We start from the raw sequence: 15,679 nt of genomic DNA on the forward strand, positions 1-15,679 counted from the left end.
ATTTTCAAAAAGTTACTTGTATTTAGACCATCCTAAACAATGAAGCAGAGATGGCAAACAAGCTATATTTCTTGTAATTGTAGAAAAACTTTTCGATTTTGTCATCAAAGGAAAGGAATGATAAATTGTTTATATCTTCTCATGAAACATTTGACGAGAATTTGAGAATTAAGGTTTTTAGGCTTTTGCCTTATGAAATAAAATTTAATTCGTTAAAAATCAATATCGAAGATGTACAAATTACCATCCCTGTCAAGTAACAGTGGTGCAGAATGAAAAGTTCTCTAAACAGTTCAGTATAAAATTTGATATGACCTAAGTCCATTTTAAGTTCTAAACATAATTAAAATTTTTTAACTTTAAACATTATAAACTTGAAGAAATATTTTGTGTTTTTTAACGACATTTTCACCATCTCTAGTTATTTTTTTACTTTAAGTTATATTGACAGTTCTTATATAAAGTTGTCGTAACTGGAAGAATAACTATAAATTAAATGATAACTGAAGGTGATGAAAATAGGTGTTAGATGTATAATTCTTAATAATAAAGTAAATATGCTAGAGAAAATCCCATAATTCTGAAAAATTGGAGCAAAATCACAAAAATGTTATTTTTAACAATTTTTTGGGGATAAATAGAAAACACATCAAAGCTTCGTAAACTGCTTTCCATCATATTCAGAAAAGTCTACACTGAAAAAAAAAAACAATAGAAAAGTACGGAAATTGATAAAATATGTTGTCAAAAGTGACTTTATAACATTTGTTCATACTTGGACAACGAATGTGTAAAAAATTTTAATTTTGTACTAGATTTGACTACTGCACGTACATACTTTGACAACGGAACTTATTGAAAAATTTTAATCACTTTGGTGCCATTTGGGTACCAGGCGAGTATAATTTGAAAACGTATTTTTTATATTTTAATACGAAGTACTTGCGATTTTGCTTACAAAGATGTTGTTTAATTTTTAATAATAAGAAGATTCAGCGAGAACTTAAACCGGTGACTTTGGTTATTAAAAGTCACTGAGGCTGTACTTAGCTACTTGATTAGGTAAGTAGTTGTCATTGAAAAGTATGTTTTTGAGTAAGTAGAAGTCATTACCCGATATTTGCTGAGTAATTGTCTAACTAATAATAAAATTCGAAGCACATTTTATCCAAAAAAGTTTAACAATGTAAAAATATAAACGTTGTTCATAACTGGAAAATTAAAAAATATAGAGCACATGCACGCCTGACTTTGTCCCACTATAAAAGGGTTGAATTGTGGCGTGACATATTTAAAAATAAAATTTGATCTCCTTTAACATGTATTAAGTTTTCCAATATTTAATTGAATATTTATTTATTTGTGTATATTAAAGGAAAATTTTTAAATAAAACAAAAAAATAAAACTAATAAATTCTCATGCCTATCGAACCTAAACAATAAGAAATATATATTTGTTAGTAAGTATGTTTTCTATTTATATTTTCTCGACGATTCATGCAAGAGATGTTTTATTTATTTACCAAAAGGGATTTGATGTTTTATAGGAATTTTGGTTTTATATAAAATCTTGCTACATATAAGAAGAAGGTAGTAAGAAGGTATTTTAGTATGTGAATACGCTTCCTTTTATAAAATTATAATGTGGAGTACTTAAATTTTTAAGTTACATAAATTTTAAAATTTAATCGTTACAAACAATTTCAAAAAATTAAGAAAAATTATGAAATCTATTTTATGAATTTTACTTCAATATGAAACTCCTCTCACTCAATTATCCTTTATTCTTATTCTAATAAACAAGTTTTTGAATATTTGATAGTGACGAGTCTTTGTGTAATACAATGTTATCAGCCGTCATACAGACTTTACACAATTTACAAGAGAAGTGTTGCGTATAAGCAATATTTTAAGTTCAATAAAAATTATAACTACGTTATGTTCAACATAAGTCTTACGTTCTTCAATTTAAAAAATATTTTTTCTATATATCTGATATCTACCCGAAAAGTCGATTATTCCAGTCGATTATTTTTAGAACGAATTTTCTCTTCACTTTACTTTGGTATGATTCCCTTTGTCACAGATTTTGCATACTTACATACATATGCATGCTTTTATGTGAAAAATGATAATGATGAAGAAAAAACGACAAATAAATTCACTTGGATCAGTGATATATGGGTAATTCCACAGACATTTCGACCACTTCAAATTTTCAACCCTTTCGATTTAGTTATAACTAGAAACATATATTGCGGTTTCTATGGCGTATAAATTGGATCCATAACTTAAACGGTTCATATGTTATGAGTTTCTAAAACAGGGCATCTCGCGTATTTTTGTTCAAAATTAGAAATGTTGACGACTGAATAACTTTGTAACCAGTTATCCAATTTTAACAAATGATGTTTCATTCGACAGGACTTCGATTACTCGTTTTTTGACATTTCATTAAAATTACATAAACTCCTGGCGCAAGGACAATATAGTGGAAAATGTCCTTTATCCTTAAATATCTTAAAAAAGGATATTTTGTTTTTCTTAATTTTTTTTACGACAAATAGACAAACTTATTGTTATTGCTATGTAAAAATTTTAGAATGGGATCTTAATGGGTTTGGAAGTTATAGGGGTTTATATATAGCTACATTTACAATTTCCATAGGAAATGAGTGCTTTTTACACATTTTAACACATTTATAGTCAAGTAAATTAAGGTTTTAATGTCTCAGCTTAGCGATATAAATATATAGTAAAATATATCTGAAATCATGTCTTATATATTTGAAATATTGGAGGTCACAGGTCAAAATAATACATTTTTTTATATATCTCCCTTTTAGTATATCCTACGGATATTTAAAACAGGCTTTTTTGGTCAATTTATTTTGGAATTACCCATATACCACACATATACATTTAGACTCGCGAAAACATGCATATTTCAGGGAACAAATTATATTTACTACTACCTAAGGTAAGTCCAAAAATAAAAAAGTGGTTGTAATAACACAAGGAAAAAAGTTTAGGAACCTTACAATTTCACTTTAAATGCATAAGGAAAAGGAAAAAGAAATAAATACGCCTGGTAGCAAATTGACACCAAAGTGTTTATAATGTTTCAATAACGGATGTAAATGGGAAATATTTACACACATACTAGCAAAAATCTGTTTAGCAGATTAAGGAGACCTAAAGAAAATAATTTTAATGTTCATTAATGGTTTAAAAGTAAGAAATAAGTTTATTTCAAGCCAAAGTCTCTCAATATAACATCCTGACTTGTTAATATATTGTATTGAGATCAGGAAACTTTGTAAAACAATTATTTTTTCTCGATTCATAATTATTTATTTGTGATTAAGTGATTTTCGAAAATGTTTTTATATGGAAGCTATGACCAATAATACTTATAGGCCGATCCAGAAAGAAGTCGCTAAATTATTTGTCAATATTTGAGAAAATTTTAGTTAAGATTATTATTAGCTTTTATTATTATAAACGATTAGATAAATGATTATTTTAAGTGGAAGTAGTATGGCAGGTTGATCAACTATGGGTCGATCCGGTTTTTTTTTTTGGGGAAATAAAATAAGTGTTTTGGTATAAACCAAATTTGCTTTGGAGTTAAGAAAATTTGAATTACGATAACATAAAATTATTAGCACTTATTATAAACGATTAAATAAGTGATTATTTTAAGTGGAAGTTGTATTGCAGGTTGACCAACTATGGGTCGATCCGGCCTTTTTTGAATATTGAAACAGGTGCTTTGGTATAAACCAAACGTAATGTTATGGTGACCAAATTAAGAGGTAATCTTTAATGGCGGCTATAAAACTCTAGAGAGATTTTCAAACTAATCAAGAATAAGAAAAAACGCAATGTTTTCATTAATGTGTCTTCTTTTAAGACGAAGTGTTGAGCATTTCTGATAGAATTATTAAAGATTTGGATCTCACATATAAATGGGGTCTTTTGAAAAGAGTTTTGAACATACACATAGACTGACTGATGGACATGGCTTAATCGACTACACTATATATAGGACTCGGAATAAACAATGATTTTTAGGGTTGAAATTACAGAACTTGGTGGCAAATTCCGGCATTCAAAATCGATCGAAACTTCAACAGAATTTTAAAAAATTTTATTAGAAATTTATTAGAATTCTGTCTCTTTTATATTTTACATTTAAATAAAGTTTTTACTTATGTAAAATGTACATATATATATTTATATTATTTAATTAATGAATAATAATGATTGAAACCTTAAAAATCAAATGAATAGAAACAAACACTTTAAGCTTTCTTTTACTAAAGGAAAATTTTCAAGGCCTTTTCAATTCAAATCAAACATAACACTCAACATACAAATATTTAAATTCTTTTGTTTCAAATTGTTTAGGTTCCATCTTTAAAAAGGTTTCCTTTTTAGTAACAAAAAATTAAAGAAGGAAAGAAACAAACAAGCAATGAAAAAAACATAAAAATTTTAAAAAGAAAATTAAACTCACACCTGTAGAATGATGAAGATGATGGAAACATGCTTCATTGCACAGCAGGGAAAATTAGAAAAACTGAGGGAAGCTAAAAAAATCAAAAGAAATATAACAAGCACCATATGCCAACGAAATAACAAGACAAAATACTTACAAACAAATGAAATTCAAATGGTCAGTCCAGTCAGCAAAAGAAGTAAAAAAAGCAGACATAATTTGAAGGAATGACTGGTGAGTAAAACTACAAAAGAACCAAAAAAAAAAAAACAAAAAAACAAGAAAATAAGAAATAAGAGAAGAAAGCAAATAAACTTAAATCAATTGTCTGCCAGTTAAATATGCAAAGAAATCTCCATTATATGGGTAGCCCAATAAAAAGAAATAAATGGCAGGAAAAACAACAAATATGTAATCAGCATACACTTAAAGAAAAAGGTCATTCGATTTCAAATTACCATATATTCCCATCTAAACAAAAACAACTCGGATGTCAAAATCATTATATGAAAAAAAAACTACATGCAGGCACCTTTTTTACTACCATGTACTTGTATGTACAAATGTAAATGAGATGAAATTAAATGTATTTTATGGTTGTCAATACCTTTAGAAGATACAAATCTTAAAGTTTAACTTCTTGACATGAATTTTTTGTATGCAGAAAGTTCAAAAATCTAAAAAAATTTATAAAGAACAATAAACACTTACTGGTATACAAATATATTTTGCAGTCACTGGCAGTACTTTAAATATGTGAATTCTTTTTTTGACAAATGTTATCACCAGGGAAACCAAAATATGCAAATGCATGTTTTTTGTGTATGGACACGCATGGATAAGATATTTACACGTTCAGGCCAATTTAATTTGGCATTGATTTTTTTGAGCATATCTATGCATATTTTATTCATAACAGCATAATTTAGCATTTTTTGAGCTTTTCAGGATATTATCATGTTTTTAGTGCACTATTTTCTCTTTTAGTGCATATTTTTTAATTTTTGTATATAAAAACATTTTTTGTAAAATTTATTCTTAAAATTTTATGAGAATAAATTTTATATTTTTTTTAATTTAATGTTTTTTTCAATAAAGCATTTGGTTTTAAATCGGAAATAAAATCGATTACTTTGGATTTCATGAGACTCATTTTTATCATTTAAAAGCTATAGCTTTTATATAATCCAATTATCATTTCTATTACCACATCGATTAAAATGTTAGTTTAGAAGCTTTCAATGTAACTGAAAGAAGTGTGTCAAACTTTGTCGTTTTAAATTTCTTTATCTTGGGCACCAAATAGGTTTTTTGATTATTTGAATGTAAAACAGAATTCCGTTTTAAAGAAGTTCTTTAAACTATGAGATAAATCAAATATCAAAAAAAAAAAAGTCTTATAGGATGAAATATGATACTAAATATTGAATATTTCAATGAAATTTCGTTCTTTTTGTAATTTTCAATGTTAAAAAATAATTAAGAATTTTAGAGCATATTTTTAAAATATTAAAAGCATATTTTGAGTTTTTTACTGCATATTTAAAGCGCTTAAAACTCTTTCAAAACAACATGTTCACGTTGCCATCGTTTCGCAGACGTAGCGTATTGCATAGGTCTATTCTAAATTATAATCAAATGACTTCTCTTCCCTTAAATAGGTTAAGTTAACGGACGAATATCAAAATCTAAAGTGTGAAATTCGTTGCGGATTGCGTTATATATCCTTTCTAACTTTTATATTGGACCAGGAAATTTTAAATCAAGAATGCCAAAGATTTAACTTAATGGTAGCCAAGTCTAAGTCCTTTTCGAGAGTAACAACTATTTTTCCAATTTTTTCTTTCTCTACCCATTTTCATGCTCTGAAATTTTAAAAAATAATTTTCCTACAAAAAAATTTAAATAATTTCCTAACTAAGTCTAGGCCTAAGATTACAATTTCATTATAGTAAAAACTAGAGAACATATTTATTGCAAAGAAAATTGATAATAAAATAAATAAACAATAACAACACTTATACATTTTAAAATTTGTTATTTTTGTATTAAACATTCGTGTAAAAAGTTGCAAAGGGAAAACTCATAAATAATTCATTATGAAATTAATACAAATTTTAAAGGACTGACTTTTTTTGATCCCTTAACAAAAAAAAAAAGCATACATTTACAAAAATTTCGACCATACGAGTAAAATACACATTGAAGTATTAAGAAGCCATTTCAAATTGGTTATACAATCACCCACTTCATGCTCAAGGAAAATCTTCAAAGAAAAACACAGTACAGAAAAAATAAGAAAAAGTAAGTGAAACAAAATAAACAAAAATCGTAAAAACAACAATACCAAAAAAAAGGAAAAACTTATCACTACTTTTACTACCACAAACGTAAGAAAACAAATCAAAGAGAAATTGTAAACGACAAGTTAATCTTACTTCGAGCATGGCCGGAAGCGTTTTTATGACCCAATGGACAAGGTTGGCAACAAAAAAAAGGAGCAGGACATGCACACAAATGTATGTAGGAAGATATATTTTCCCAACATACATACATCAACATCAAGGGAGAAATTCACAGACAGACACTTAGTCATGATGAAACACGAGACAAGACACAATGTATGATTTCCCCAAAAAAAAAAAATTAAATTACACAAAAACATATCGCAAAATTTACACAAATACAAGCACACTTGTATGTACATACACTCACAGGATCTAATAGGAATATAACTAACAAAGTGCGTAAAATTCAGGGAGGTGCAACTTGCGATACAAGGCAAAGAGTTTGATTGTAGAGTTGTGAATACAAAAATTAACTCATTTAAAAATTCCTAAAAATCTTTATGAGAGTTGTTTATATTAATTTAAACTTTATCAGGTACGATCTTTAAATTATCTGCAGTTACGGCAATATTGTTCTTCTATAGTCGGTGCCTCTAGACGTCTGCCTCTGCTACACTTATAACATCATCTCAAGTAGTTTACCTTATCCAAATGGAAAATATAAATCTTCTGTATATGTATATGTATGTGGTTAAAGTAATTGTGTTTTTATACATACATGTGTATGTAAGTAAAATTTTATTCAAAAAAAAAGTTGGCAGTATAAGCAGACAGAATAGGTGTATGTAGCACCGTGTGTTTTATAATATGAAGAACATTTTAACAAGAGAAAATTTAGAGGCCTGTTAACTTCAGCAAGGATGGTAAAAATAAAGCAAACGAAAAAAAAAGGATGTGAAAGTCTCAGCTGGTTCACTGATTTAGCTGTACGTTAACACAAAATACAAAGTTAAATAAAACAATTTCTTTAACGTTAAAATCATTGAAATTAAATCACAACATACAGATGAATACATCCGACTACACACACACATACAACACAGACTCATGTTTTTTTCTTTGGTCTTTGTCTTTTTGGTTGAATCTCCCAGGAATTAGGGAAGTATAGCCAAGTGAGTAATGGTTGGGGATGTGGAGATGATTTAGTACTTTTAGCAGCATATTTTTAATGTGTTTTCTTAAGTGTTTCCTCATTTTGAGTGGTTGAGAGTATGAGCATAAAATGCTTTAATGACTTAAGTGGAAATTATAGAAATTAAGTAGAAAGAAAAGTGTATTTAAATTGCGACTTGTAGATTTTAAGGTTTTTTAATGTTGGATCAGATAACATTACAATAGGAAATCTCATTCAAATATATTTATAATGGTTGCCAAATTATAATGCCTTATTGTATGCATAAGGGTTTCTTTGTAATTGAATGGAAAGGTCAAGTTATTCAGCGAAAACGATGTGTTATGAAAGTCACAAATACATGTTGCAATGTCGAAATCACAACGATGCGTTCTTGTATTCACAACAATGGGTTGTCCAAGTTACAACGGTAGTTGTCAAAATATTAACTAACTGAGTGTTACAAAACGTGGTAAGCTCACTTTTGACATTGGATTTGATCAATTTCGGTACTTGTCTACCGCGTTTTTCCCGCTGTGTAGTTTTAGAAACGAACTTGGAAGTCTACCTAGTAGTTTTCTTTACAGCTTTAGCTGATACAAACGACTTGGTATTTCCATACCAGTCAGATATCCTTCCCAATATTTTACTATATAAATTTCAATGTCTATGTTTTTGTCAAGTTTTTTTCACTATCAATTCCATCTACTATATATACCATAGTCCTTGCATTAGCATTCCTCTTCGCCCAAATAACTTGCTGACATTTAAAGCTTGTTGTTCCTGTGTGTCTCTCTCTCTTTTGTATTTTATGGACAAGCAATATACTAAAATCTCTACTTCATCTAATTCTTTATTTTTATTCCATTTTTATCGGATACATTTTATTTAACAGATTTGTTTTTTTTCTATTTCATTTTATTTGTGGCGTAAAACAATAAAAAAGTCGAATAAACGTAGAAATCTTAAAATAATACCTTTTTTATTATTGTTGCTTATGCTTCATTGCTCTTTGGGTTTGGGTATGCTTCATCTTGTTCATCTTCTTCCATTTTCAATTGTATTTCATTTGATCCATTTTTGTTTCGTTTTCATTTTGAACTCTTTCTTCTACACTCTCTACATTCGTTTCCTGAAATGTTCACATACCGAGATTTACGATGTGTATGAGTAAATGTTGAAGATTGTGGATTTAGTAGTTGTGGCATAAATGCCTCGTGTATCCAGGAACACCAATACAACAATCACTAGCAGCAACCAATCATTATATGATTGGATAAATAAATGAATTGGATAGTTATGGATGGATGGATGGTTGAAGAGAAGCATGAATCAATGAATAGATAGATGAACGGAATGGATTCATGGTTGGCTAAATATGAAACAGCAACAATATGACAATATAAAGATTTAAATGGTAGAACAATTACTTACGTAATAGCTTTTATTTTGAATGGCTTATGTCAAATTGTATTTACTATAAAAGGCCTTTAATCGTATGTGGTAGTGATGTAGTTTGTGTATTGTGTATGTGTTACACATTTTCAGCTGCCACAATCTAAAAATTGCTTATCACCGCATTATTAAGATAAAATAATTATTGCTTAATAATTAATTATTGCTTCCTAATGTTTTTTTGAGCTTTAATTAATTGAAATAAAATATTATATCCTTGTCTATAGTATAGTCTATAGTCTAATCTATAGTCTAGTCTATAGTCTAGTCTATAGTCTAGTCTATAGTCTAGTCTATAGTCTAGTCTATAGTCTAGTCTATAGTCTAGTCTATAGTCTAGTCTATAGTCTAGTCTATAGTCTAGTCTATAGTCCAGCCTATAGTCTAGCCTATAGTCTAGCCTATAGTCTAGTCTATAGTCTAGTCTATAGTCTAGTCTATAGTCTAGTCTATAGTCTAGTATATAGTCTAGTCTATAGTCTAGTCTATAGTTTAGTATATAGACAAGTTAAGGTTATAGTCTTGTCTATAGTATAGACTCTATATAGTAGAGTCTGATCTATAGTCTATGGCCTAGTCTATAATCCAGTCTATAGTCTAATCTATGGTATAGTCTTCAGTGTAGTCTATAATGTAGTCTGTAGTCCAGTCTTTAGCCAGGTCTATAGTCAAGTCTTTAGTCTAGTCTATAGTTTAGTATATAATCTTGTCTATAATGTAGTTTGCACTGTAGTCTATAGACTATATTTCCTAGTTCCAATTCTAGTCTATAGTCCATGACATCGATAATGGTCATGAAAAGAAAATTATTTACAAAAAATGCTTTACTGAGAAACATAAACAATCACTATAGAAACGTTTAATTTAGATCGATATCTGATATTGATATTTTTACGATTTCTTAAATATTAATAAATTTTTCGAACACATTAAATATATAATTCCATGTATTTAATTAATAAACTTATACGATTTTAATACATTTAATAAACAAGATTTGATACACAAGTTTTTTCTAATAATTGTTAGAATCAAATTTAAAAAGTATCTCTTAAATTTTTCTTCTACTACATTAAACATTCAGTTGTTAGAAAATTCTCACAAAATTGTTATAAATCATTTGTTTTCTAAATACATGTGATGCATTCAATTGAAAGGTGTTGAAATTATTTATTTTATTCATTTCGTTCAGGTATAAACGCTTAGTGTATAGTTGTTTATTTAAAATAACTTTAAATTTAATTGCATTTTATCATTATCATTTTATGCTGTTTGCTCCTTCACACAGACACTAATATAAGTTGGAGACATAGAAGTATATACTATTTATATGTATCCATTCTAGAACTACGTACTTCCGTTTGTATCATCATCTGCAACAATATAGTCTTGTTTTTCATTTCATTTAACCATTCATCTTGTATTTTGACATAATAAATAAAAGTTTTTCGTTTTATGGTAAATAAAGAAACATGTATGTATGTACATTAGGGTAGCAATAAGATGTACACTACGCTTAGATGTATTAAAAGGTATTAATACATCTAAGTTCTATTAAAACTTTCCGAATTGTTTTACAAATTCATTTACACGTTTTTAAACGTACAAAATCTTGTATGAAAAGTTTAAAAATTTAAAATTTTTTTTCTATTCTTTTTAAGATGTTTATAATTTTGAAACACTTATTTGGTGGAAAAACATGTGATAAATTTTATAGTTAATATAAAGATACAATGGAGAAATTTCATTAACAACCTTCACATTATGAATGTTTTTGTTGTATTTTTGTTTATGATAATGAGCGATAATCCATCATCATCAGAAATAATAGAATTTGCGAACCCTTGACAGAAACATTCAATTACAAGACTGATATCACAGTTATCCGAAAGATTAGATGGACAGTACAGGGACATATGTACGTAAAAACTGATTAATTTATTAGCAATTGGTAAATAATAATTGAATAGTAATAATTCGCATCAAGGTGAAATTGGAAACGTAAGCAACACATTGCTAAGAAGGCTGGATATCACAAAGCTGTAAACCTCAGATATAACCACTGGGATCACTAACCTGTTCTAACAACTACTACGAGTTTACGCCTCTTCCTCTAATATTTTTGTCGACTATACGTTAGGTAAAAGATTACTTGAAGCCTGAATTTGGTATTATCGCTATGCTGATACGTCTTTGCGGAATTGACAAGGACATTTTACACAAGACAACCTGACAGGAATAGGTTCAGTAAACAAAAATCCATATTGCAATATCGGGGAGAGGACCCGAAGGAGACACAGGACACAAGATAGCTGTGTGCATCCACGCATGACTTTTCCATCAAGGCGCACAATAATCTCGTATGAAAATATCGATGTTAATTTCTCATTGCCACCCTAATGCAAATGTTTAAACACTAATACACATACAAATATAGTTAAGAAAACCTAATGTATTTCAAATTTCATTCTCAAACAAGTAATTAAAAAAGTGAACAACGTTTTATAACAAAGGGTGATCTAAGATTGAAGTACTCCATGCTTTCAATTCGACTGTTTAGCAAACTTAATATCTATGTACATATGTATATGTGCACATAGATTGATTATAAAGATGTATGGAATACTAAGAATACATATCCTTTTGGTAACCCCTATAACATTATTTATTAATATGCATTGACAGTGACACACACACACATTAGAAAACTACATACGTATATCTGCATCTGTTCCATTCCATTATTCATGAACATTTTCATCATAAAGAACTAAAATTCAAGACAAAATTTAATTGCCTACTCCGTACGTATTTATATTCGTAAATATTTAAAATCCTTATCATGCTCAAACCACTTAATGTTCCGAATAAAATGGAATACAACTGAGGATGTGTATTGTATGTACAATAAACAAACAATTAAACTTAGGTCTAAATTGTGGTGGGGCATGAGTGTTGGTGGCATACAAGTAACTAGGTGTAGGAGTATAAAAATTACAAAAGCTTAAGGGTAAATAACGATCTGGTATTAAGACCCAAAGACAAACTAGTCATTTTACTTATTACCCTGCGGTTACAGACATCCTGCAATCCCGTCAGCTACTATGACTGCTTTTCTTTTGCACGTAGCTACCCGGAAAAAACTTGTAATGGTAATGGTAATAACGTCTTATTAATAATCTGTTATATAATTACTTTTTCATAAATTTATTAGCTTCTGTCTGAAGATATTGAAGCGGTATACGTTTTTTCACACGATTTGAATTGACTGATTTTTCTAATTACTTGTAAGCGAAGTACTTGCTTCCAATGACATTACCGTGTCAAAATAATGTCTTAAAATACTATTGTGTAAGTAAATTTTAGCATTTCGATCCCTTACATGGCAATGCCAGTTTTTGCTGGGTATATACATATAAACCCACTTGATTCAACTGAACTGAACTCATCTGAATATAACACAAACCAATTCAGTTCAATGTAAAATTAATGTAAACTACTTATATCTTAACAAAGAGCAACATATTTTTCTCCGTAGTAATTATTGATACTGGTAGGTCTTGTAAAAGAATTTTTATTCTATGCATTACAATAATACTATACATAATAATCAGAAAGAAAACTTTTCTTGCCCTTCTGCAGAGAATTGCATATTTTCTTTTTCTTTACCGAGTTAAATAAAATTAAGTAAAATGTATAAAACATGGAAAACAACATTGAATCGAGAGTAAATAAAAAATAAACATATAAAACGATCGATATTTTAACCTACATCTTGACTTATTTCACTAATCAAAATAAAGATCAAATAAATTTCTTAGTCCAATGTAGATCCGATAGATTAGATCAACTTAAGATGGTTGTAGACAAACTGTATAAAAGTATTCGAAATTAAGATCTGAGATTGAGTACGCCAACTATTCAGCTGTTACAAAAACTTCAACATACATTATTCATACTGATGATGAAGTGTACCACAATATCTGCAGCGCAGCAAAAATATTACAGCATATTTACATTTTAATAGTAAACTCTTTGATGTTGCACTGTGGTTTTAATTAAAGATTAATTTAATTATGATTTTAATAAAAAAATCTACCTGACAAGATAAATTATATTAAAAATTTGTATACAAATTGAAGAACTTTTTTAAAAACATTTAAATTTATTATAACCTTTACCACTATAGTGGAAAGGGTATTATGCGTTTGTGCTGATGCTTGTAACACCAAAAAAATGTTGATTTTACACCCACCTTAAAGTAGTCCATTGGCTTAGAATCACTTTCAGAGCCGATTAGCTTTGTGCGTCCGTTTGTCTATGTGTCTATGTAAAGCTTTCGAGCACAACCGAACCTCCAGAATAGGGGGTTCGGTTTATGTTAAATTTTCTAGTATGTCAACATCAAAAAAGATAAGTTTTATTTAAGTCTAAATGAGTGCCGGTTTGTGTAATGATCGAGGCTCATTTGACCCTAGCCCAAATACAAACATATAATGCTGATGTTGAGGAAAATTCCTCTAAATGTTCACATTAATGTCAAAGTTTTTTGTGTAAAATGTGAAGATTCTAGCTTTTATTTTATTTAATTCATATTAATATGGAGGGTGCCATGCCCACTATATCCATTCTGCACATTTTATACACAAATATACTCCTGGGTGTTAAAGTTGTCGCAAAAGATGTTACAGTTTCCGAGATATGCGACTTTTAATACTTACATAGGCTTTGGGAAGTGGAGATACCCGTGCTTCCAATGTCAACTATATAACCAAAGTTTTAATTTACAATAAAAATAAAACTATAAATTAATTAACTAATAAAAGAAATCAAATTAAAAAAATTTCTTGGTCCCCAAACCACTGTTGCATGCTTGTTACTTCTGTTCTTGAAGTTGTTGCTGACGATTTCTAACAAACGCCAAAGGTCTATAAATGTATGAGTAAAACATTTCAGTGAGTAAGAGTCAGTGAATGTAAGTACAACGAATAGGATATACTTTCTCTGAATGTATGAAAAATAACATTTTGCTGGAGGTTGTTTACATATCTGGTTGCTTGGTTTCTGTTGAAAATCATTGGGGGGAATAAATATATATATGTATGCACATAAGTTTCTTCTTTACGAGTCAATACGTGGGATAAGCTTAAAGTTTAAGGAACTCTATTAGAAAATTTTCATATTTAAAAGAAGTAAATTTTTTATAAAATAAGTAAATAAAGAGTCAAAGGCATGAAAATCTGCTATACCACATCAAAATAAAACAGTAGTTTAGATGAAAAAAAAATGGAGGACCTAGGGAGAAATGGACGAAGTTTTTTTTGACCAATTCTAAAATTTATCTATCAACCTACGTGGAAATTTGCATTTCATTGAAAGGCTGTTGCTACTTTTTGATATTTTATTGTTTTAAATAGTTGGAATGATGATGAAGATGATGTTGTTGACGGTGGTTTATTTGTATATCCATTTCCTTACCCGATACTGCTATCGTTGTTGTTTTGTATATTTTTACGTTCTGTATGCGTAGAATCCGTTATGACTTCTCAGGTTTGTTAAAGTTTTCATTCACAAGACGCACTTTGTTTACGAAGGCTGATGAGAATCATTTAAAACTTTTTTTCAAACAATCAAATTACAACAACTAAACACCAATTAAATATTAAATCAAACAATTCAAATATACAAAGAGAACAACGGTTACGAAGTTATGCAAAAGTTAAGAGTTTTGTTCTAGGGCAAAAGAATTGATGACTTTTTCGTAATATAATTATTAGTATACTTACTAAGTTTGGAGTGATGCAAAAAGGAAGAAGTTTTCAAGGGATGCATAATAACACATATTTATACATATGCACATATATGTTATACATACGAAGTAGAGGTACTCGGTATTGATTAGACACATCTCACTCGATTCAAATAAGGTCATAGAAATACAAAGTTTCAATGATAAATATGGTTGTTTTTTAGGGTTTTATGGAATGGGGACGCCTTTTTTACGCCCACTTTTTTAAAAACAATAATTATACCAACTTTCAATTTACGATGTACAAAACATTACAAAATTTGGTGTGATAATGGTTTTAATAATATCATGATCATGATCAAAGGACCTTTATGTAACATTTTGAAAAGATTGTAGACATTTTTTATCATATTGTACAGAGATTCTAACTACAGTAGATTTCATTCATTAAATATTATCTAATATAATTAAATTATACAACAAATATTTCTTTGTCTCAAGAACTAAAGTAG

Source organism: Lucilia cuprina, chromosome 4 (assembly GCF_022045245.1).
Source record: "Lucilia cuprina isolate Lc7/37 chromosome 4, ASM2204524v1, whole genome shotgun sequence".
Lineage (NCBI taxonomy): Eukaryota > Metazoa > Arthropoda > Insecta > Diptera > Calliphoridae > Lucilia > Lucilia cuprina.